This window comes from Phasianus colchicus, chromosome 1, assembly GCF_987193195.1.
Source record: "Phasianus colchicus chromosome 1, bPhaCol1.hap1.1, whole genome shotgun sequence".
Classification (NCBI taxonomy): Eukaryota; Metazoa; Chordata; class Aves; order Galliformes; family Phasianidae; genus Phasianus; species Phasianus colchicus.
Window position 1 is genome coordinate 18,379,164 of NC_143436.1, and position 8,782 is coordinate 18,387,945.

Sequence of the window (8,782 nt, forward strand, 5' to 3'; positions counted from 1 at the left end):
AGAATTTGCTGTATCAAGTCATGTTATTTTCTCTTTGTATCTGTTGCAGTTTCCATTGAAATAAATATGGGGCATTACTTCTGGAACAACCTTATTAGCTTAGCTAATAACTACTGTAGGCATCCTCTAAGTACTGAGTTCAGTTTAATATATGAACAGCAAGGCAAAAAACTTGATGTTAATTTTTCTAAAAGTGTCATGTAATATTAATAGACTACAAATTTCTATAATAGACACATTATTTGTAGATGTCATAATGGAATGGTGTCACAAACTGCTGTTTCATAGACGCAAGAGGAACTTCTTGAGTTCGGTGCAGTGAAGGATCATGTAGACAGATGAGTGGATTGTTATAAAGTACTTGTTATAAGGTTCTGAAAAGCTTTTAATGTCATCTGTTAGCTGAAGTTCTTTAAGAAGCTGAACTGTTTCGTGGTACATATAAAGTGACTAAATAACAGATTAAAAGTCTGTGAGTATGCAGTATGGACGTGAGTATGCAGTGTGGACACTGACTGTACATTGATTATACTGGTGTGTAATATTCTCACTCTAAGGAAGAAGCTTATTCAAAGTTTTACATAGCTTGTCTCAAGGACTCCAGGCACTGAAATAAACAGACTGCAATTAAAAAAATGAATAAAATGCAAGATATTTTCTCCCAACATGTAATTCAACTGTAAGACTCTTGCTGAAAAATTTGTGAATCTCAACATTGACAATAAACTGTGAAAGATTAACAAATTCATAGGTATTCAATTCTGAAGGGACTGTTAAAGATGTAGTTCAAGTGCAACCTCAGTCCCCTTCAGGACTGGCTGCTGGAGTCTGTGAGGACATGCCACAGGGACAGCATACTATATTGCATAACTCTTACACCCATTTCCTTTGATGGCTGCCACTGCTACAGTTTGAGACAAAAGTACTGCTGGTCTGACTCACCACAGGAGATTAGAAGGAGTGATTAAACATTCTGGATGCTATCTTGCTCATTTTGAAGTAAATTAAAAATCTCTCATGGACCTTATTAAGGTCATTATAACATAATTACATGCTTGCTTTAAATAAAATATAAGCTAATGTAAAAATCTGACATATAAAGTGTAACTTTCTCTTCTGTGGCAATGCCGAGAAAAAATACTTGGAGCATCTACAGATCTCAATAGAGAAGTGCCATGATTGCTACTGTCAGAAAAATAAAGGGTGTGTTACTAGCAAAGAAGCTATTGTGGTAATCAAAATAACATTGGATTAAGACAAGCCAATTATTTGACTTTTACAGCAAGAACCTTAACCTCCCTGGGTTTTTTTGTTTTGCTTCATTTTGTTTTTCTGTGCATGTTTCCTATTTTAAAGTAAAGACTGTAAGTGCTGCTTTCCTGTAGTGAAACACCACTTAGTTTTAGTTGTGACTTGATTCAATAAGCATGGTGATAATTACCCCCAAAATCTTAATTTATTTCAATATGGGGTTCTAAAAAGATTGTTAGAATTTATTGTGACTGACTTCATTTTATTTCATGACATGTTCTATGACCTTTCCAACTAGTTAAGATGGTATTTTTCAACTATTCTAACAGAAGCATTTTTATGTGTTTTTACAAAAGATAATAAAGACAGACATCTGTTTGGTTTTGGTTTTGTAGTACTTCTGTTATCTTAAATCAATCTACATCTCAGTCTCTAATCTATACGCAATGTGTCTCTCTGATATTTTTGGACATCATTTTCATTTCTACATTTGTTCTGTTAGCAATGCAGAACATAAGAACTCAGGAATAAACCTGGTTACATTACAGATAACAGTAGGTGAGTAAGGCTATATTAAGGTTCCATGAGAAAAAGTGCTGTATTGTAATTTTTTAGCAGTTGAGAATGTTCGTGGTTACTTTTGATTAACGTGTATATTGTTATCTAAGGAAATGGAAGGACTGAATGCCATATAAATTATATGGGTCAGTTTTTATAATGACAAACTGCAGTGAAATTGACAAAGGAAGAGTCACTGATGTCATCTATCTGGACTTCAGTAAGGCCTTTAATAATGTACCCCTGTCTCACTCCAATTTATAGGAGGGAGAGGAAGTTCTTCTAATATCTGTATACTTGAAGTGAGATTAAGAAACAACGGTTCAAATGTTTATTACAGATCATAATCAGGGAGATGGGGAAGGGAAGGACAGATGCTATTATGAATTAAGGTAATGGGGAAGGGAAGGAGGGTGATAGAAAAGGTAGGAAAGAAGAAGCAAGCAGTCTTTATAGGAAGCAAGAGGGAGATAGTCACCACTATGGATCCAGCATGGTTCGTAGTTCAGTCATTGATCTTCAGCAGTGGTGGGTCGTCGGGCATTGTTATTCTGTTGATGACGGCGACCACGGCGATGATGGCCCCTTTTCAATGGTAGTACCAATTTATTTATAAGTCCAAAGTGGTCGAGTCAGCTGTCTTTGGAGTGACAGCTCAAATCCAAAGTGGTTGAGTCAGCTCTCCTCGGAGTAGCAGCTTCTGGCTCTGGGATCTCAGCAGAAACTCCTTTGTTCCCATCTTCTGGTCCTTGCCAATAGATAAGAGGGAACAGGGATGCCCACCTGAATACTGTTTTTTCACAGGACACGATGGTATCATTCCCCAGTTTTCCCATACCAAGCTGGAGCTATTTAGTCACAGGCCAGATCTTCCACCAGTAAACACTCCTGAGCACTCTTCCAGAGGCAAGCAGATCTGGAGGAAGGGGCTTTCAAATGTTCCCAGAGGGATGTCAATTGTTACACGGTAGCACCCTTCACTTGCCTCCTCAATAAATCAATCAGAATTTTATCACAAGAAATACCTCAGGAAGCAAGCTTTGAGCCAAGAAACAAAGAAGGATTCTCACAACTCCACAGCATTCTTCTCTCCAAATTGGAAAGATATGGATTTGATGGGTGGACTGCTCAATGGACAAAGAACTGACTGCAGGACTTGGTCCAGAGAGTGGTGGTCAATAGCTGAATGTCTGAATGGAGATCAGTGATGAGCAGTGTTCCCCAAGGATCAGTACTGGGACTGATACTCTTTAATATCTTCATCAGTTACATTGACAGTGGGGTCAAGTGCACCTTCAGCATGTTTGCGGATGACACCAAGCTGTGGGATATGGTCAACACATCAGAGGGACAGGATGCCAGCCAGAGGGACCTGGACAGGCTTGAGCAGTGGCCCAGGTGAATCTCACGAGATTCAACAAACCCAAGTGCAAGGTTTTGCACCTGGCTCAAGGCAATCTTCGCTACCAATACAAGCTAGGAGATGAAAGGATTGAGTGTATTCCTGTTGAAAAAGACCTGAGGGAACTTGTGGGTGGGAAGCTAGACATGATCCAGTAATGTGCCCTTGCAGCCCAGAAAACCAGCCATGTCCTGAGCTGCATCAAAAGCAGCACGGCAAGCAGGGCAAGGGAGGTGATCCTGCCCTTCTACTCTGCACTTGTGAGACTTCACCTGGAGTACTGCATCCAGATGTGGAGTCCTCAGTACAGGAGAGACATGGACCTGTTGGAGCACATCCAGAGGAGGGCCACAAAAATGATCCAAGGGATGGAACACCTCTCCTATGAGAACAGGCTGAGAGAGCGAGGGCTGTTTAGCCTGGAGAAAAGAAGGCTCAGAGGTGATCTGATAGCGGCCTTTCAATACCTAAAGGGGAGCTAGAGAAAAGAAGGGGACAGACTCTTTAGCAGGGTCTGTGACAACAGAACAAGGGTAAATGGCTTCAAGCTTAAAGAAGGTAGAATTAGCTTAGATATAAAGAAGATGTGTTTTACAATGAGTGGTGGGGCATTAGAACAGGTTGCCCAGAGATGTGGTTGATGCCCCCTGCTAGAGATTAGGCTGGATCAGGCCCTGGGCAACCTAATCTAGCTGTGGTGTCCCTGTTCATTGCAGGGGGGTTGAGCTAGCTGACCTTTAAAGGTCCCTTCCAACTCTAAGGATTCTATGATTCCATAAGAAGTCCTAACTTAATTTCCCAGATGACTGATCTATTTTAGGAATCTGATCCAGTGTTTTCTGGAAATATTGAAAAGCTTTTCTTCAGTTCTTGGTGGTTTTGCATGACGTTCAGCAAGATATCTGGTAAATATCAGATAAGAATACATATATATGCAGTATCCACATCCCCCATCATATTAGCAGGAAGAATACAAGAATTAGTGTTCCCAGATACTACTCAAAATTAATCTAATTAACTATTATTCTTTATACAGGTGTCTCCATTACTACCAACCAATCAAGGTTTTCTCTCTCATATATCTCACAAAACAAAGATGTCTTAAATCTTATTTAAGGAAGATTGTGTATAAGTCCCAGACCTCCAGTCATAATGAGGTAAGTTATTTTCTGAAGTCACTAATGTTGCAGCAGCCTGCATGAATACTTCTGAAAGTCGTGATGACATTCATATTCAGCATGTACAAATGCTGTCAGACATAAAAAGTAAAATAAATTTTTCCACAGCATAATCCCTAAGTGATAAAGATTTATTCATGTTACATTCAATTATCTTTACTTAGAATTATTTGTATGCTAATGATGCATAGTAGCAAAGCAAACAGAATACTTAAACCTTCACAATAATCATGCATTACTCAAGCAACTAAACTTCAACAACAATAACAAAAAAAAAAAAAAAAAAAAAAAAAAAAAAAATCACAGGAAAAAACTCTCTCAAAACTTAAAAACAATATAGTGATATAAAATACACTTTGATATTCCAGTCTGATTTGAGCAAAATAAGCACAAGTTTTTAGTATGTGGGACCTGAAACCATTTTATTGGAGCACCAATTCATTCTTCTTAGTTGCATTAAATGAGAAGATCTTGTCCTGCAGGTGCCAATGGAAGCCTGGAAGTACTCTGAGGAGAAAATGAAAAAATAGAAAAAAAGGAGAGAAACAAAATTACAACAACAGCTAGCTGAATTGAATTGTAACTCAGAATTTTCTGCCTTGTTCATATATAATTTTCATAGAATCATAGAATGGCCTAGATTGAAAAGGACCGCAGTGATCATCTAGTTTCAGCCCCCCTGCTATGTGCAGGGTCACCAACAACTAGACCATGCTGCCCAGAGCCACATTCAATTTGGCCTTGAATGCCTCCAGAAATGGGGCATCCACAACCACTCTTGGCAACCTGTTCCAGTGTGTCACCACCCTCTGAGTGAAATTTTCCCTTCTGGTATTGTTTGGTGAATGATTGGCCTGTTCTTCTATAGTAATTCTTAAGTTCGTTCTTACAATGTTATTTACAGTACTGGTTATGATACCAAGTGATATCAAATGCAGGAAAATAGATTATATTCCTTCCTGTCATTGCAGTGTCATACGTTGATAATGTGAATAACTACAGAACATTATTCACTCCAATACTACTTCTCCCTAAAATGTTTTGCATATGGTATACACAGGGAAGGTTTCAAAGGGAAAGAAAAAAAAAAAAAAGCCACAACAAACTAACTGCAAAAAAATCAGACAGCGGTGTGTTTTCTAGACAGAGAAGATTCAGGCAAAGCCTGCGTAGTTCTGCATTTCAGGCCTGATTCTACCCAGAAGGCTTCATAACAATGAAACTGTATTTCATCTCAGATCACACTTTCTCAGTGAGAAAATAATTCCTTGTAAAAGTTACTTGGATTATCATCTGCTCGATAAAAACTATGTTGATAAAAATGCTAGATGAAGACTAGGGAGCTGGCACTCTGAGATCTTGAGTGTGTTGATTTGGGATAGGTTAAAATTCTTGAATGTTTCTGACTGTGATCTGACTGTTTCTGAACTGACTAATCAGAGAGTAAACATTTTAAGTTTCTGCAATGTGTTTTATGTAATTTATTTTTTTAGATGTAAATTACAATATAGTACAAATTGCAACCAATGACACCAAATTTATAATCTTTATTATTATTTATCTATACATTATGGACAAAATAAAACAAAAAAAAACTATACTCTGAAAACTATTCTCAATCACAAAACTCTAAAATAAAGATTCAGCCTCCATTTTATATTTAGTAGTACTGAAAGAAGATACCAATTTCCTAAAATTATACATACTATCTGTGACAGTCATAAAATTATTTAAACAATTCTCCCTGTGTGTTAGTACCAAAATAACCAGTATTGTTAATTGTCTGGACTTTGCATAATTTATGCAATGCATTCATCTCACTTTTGTAACAATTATGCACTCCTGAGTTCTGCTCATAATAAGACAAGCTGCTGTCATACTTGACTTCTGTTGATGTTAATAGCTCGGGGGTCTTTGTGTTACTATCACTACCATACCTAAGTCTTTTTCCAGGCTGTCCATGGAAACTCTTTCCAAAATCTGGCTGTGAGGTCTTCTTGTGTTTCAGATCACTGTAGAATAATACCTGCCACACTACAATGCCCACAGAATGGTCTATACAGCAAACAAAATAGGTGAATCACCACACATCTAGATGCTGTGATTGTTCCTCCTTTTAGATCAAGGTTCTTCTCTATCTGTTCTTTCTGTCACTGCTCTTTCATTGCCTACCCTGACCGTTTTGCACGTTTTTGATGGAAGGGCTTGTCATGATGTGTGGTCTACAAAACATCTGATAGATTTAGAAATTTGGTAAAATTTGGTAATATTTCTCAGAGAACATAGTTTTTACTAAACTGATATTCAAGGGAATTTTAATTCCTGTTAAGAAGTACTTTGTAATGTTAAAACACAACTAATGTCCAAAGAAAATATATGCCTGAGTATTTGGAGGAGTTAAGAGCAAGAAAAATCTTTTCTTTGGAGACTATAAAAGCTAAATCAAGATGAAAGTGTACATTGGGGAAAAAGATACCAGAAAAACTAGGTTTAGCTTTATGCTGCAGACAGTTCTTCACATCTCTGTTAATTAGAGAATAGCTACTGAGGGATTAAGTTGCACTGTGAGCATGATTTTTCCCCTTTCTTAGAATCTTTTATTAGTCTTGAAAAAGCATAAACAGAAAATAACTCAGCTTGATTTGATTTACAGGGTCTAGATGGAGTTTGCAGCACTGTAGTTAGGAAATAAATCAATATGTTATTCATAAACTAAGCTAACCTAAGCAGATTTGTTATGAGATCAGTGAGACACAGGAAACAAATCACCACAGAACTGTTTTGCAGTCACTCCATTGTAAAACCAAATTTTAATTTCTCACTCCCTCTGCTATTGCATCCCCATAAAGTGCTTTGAGGCATAGTTTGGATGAACAGACTTACAGAAAATTAAGCTCTATTTTGTTACAGTTGTCAAATGTGTATCTAAGAAAGTGCCTCTTGAAGGTGGTCTTCCAATGCATGTGAAAGAATAAGAGAATGATCTCATAATATTTATTTCTAGTTGTGTTTTTATTTTCTATAAAACTATTCTAGGTCATCAGACCTCCCCAGATTCTTGATTTATATGTTGTGTACATTTTGAATGCACCAATCTTCATCTAACATTGAATTTGAAATTCGAGTAACCTATAGTTCTTTAAAATGTAAAACTAGTATATGATTGTGTGTGTGTTTGTATGTGAAATAGTGGCTATGATATGTATGTCTGTGTATACACAAATATAGTGAGTGGATTTAATTGTGAGAAGAAATGACTTTTGACAAACTATTGAAATTTTAACCCTGAGGGCTACTTTTCTCTTGGATAGAAAAGTTATTATTTGGAACTTCAGAAATATATCTACAGAGTTTATATTAAATTCTCCTTCCAAGGAAAAGGTTACAGAGGTTGCATGACTTGTCCAAACAAGAAAATAAGTTGATTGTTACAAAATAGCACATTGTAAAGGTGCTACAACCAGAGTACTTCCAATTTTGGTTGTTTACCAGTGGATCTCTTAGTGTGAGATATTTCGTTAAGTTAGATATGGCTGATGAGAATCAAGGCTGAACCTGCCTGTTATGTAGAGACCAAGTACTTGTGCTGGAACTCAACCTGCTGTTCCCAAAGCTATTTAGTGGGAGCTAGTGAGTGGTGAATCCCAGAGTCAGTCTTTTCCTCTGTTACTTGTTTTCATGCATGTCGTCAAATACGTGTATAAATTTAAGTGCATGAATTAGTGTAGATTTTGTTTTGTTTTGTTTTGTTTTTTTTCTTTTTGCAGTTGAGTTAAGGATGTTTTGCTGAGAGGAATCTCATTTTTCTGAGGAACTTAAAATCTAAATGCAAAGAAGAGTAGTACTAACAGGAACTTGATTGCACTCTGCAAAAGCATTATTCTGATAATTTCAGGCTGAAATATGCAAAAAACCTACATAAAATGCCAAGTATGAATTACCACAATTTTCAATAAGGGAAACGTATTATACTACTAAACTTATCACTGTCTTCTAAGACTATGTGTGAGTTTTCCTTACTCAGGGCCTTCAGATTTTCAACTGTGAGCAGCATTCAAGTGAGAACTCGGTAAAGTCTTCACATTCTTTCCAAATACTTGGTTGAGTTTGAAGCTGAATACAAAATGAGCAAACTTTGCAACACATGCAAAAAACACAGTGTTATAGAAGATTGATGCTTGGAATTTCATCGGTACCTGAGAAATATCAAGGTTTAATTAACAAGGCATGCAAGGTGTATAGAGCCTTTGAATATTTATGATGACATTATAATTTTTGGAAGAGACCAAGACAAGCATGACATGAAACTTGGAAATATTTCAAAATGTTTTCAACAGAAACAATTGCTAGTAAATGTGAAAAGTGAACTGAGGTACTGATTTTAAAATTTTAG

The 8,782-nt window shown here is 36.8% G+C and overlaps 1 long non-coding RNA gene across 1 annotated transcript; it reads left to right on the plus strand.

Moving 5' to 3' along the window:
- The first annotated feature begins 322 nt into the window (after positions 1-322).
- On the plus strand, positions 323-8,342 carry LOC149919429 (uncharacterized). The gene is made up of 3 exons (XR_016463570.1): positions 323-371; positions 4,248-4,368; positions 8,157-8,342. It is a non-coding gene; the product is annotated as an uncharacterized LOC149919429 (long non-coding RNA).
- The last annotated feature ends 440 nt before the right edge of the window (positions 8,343-8,782 follow it).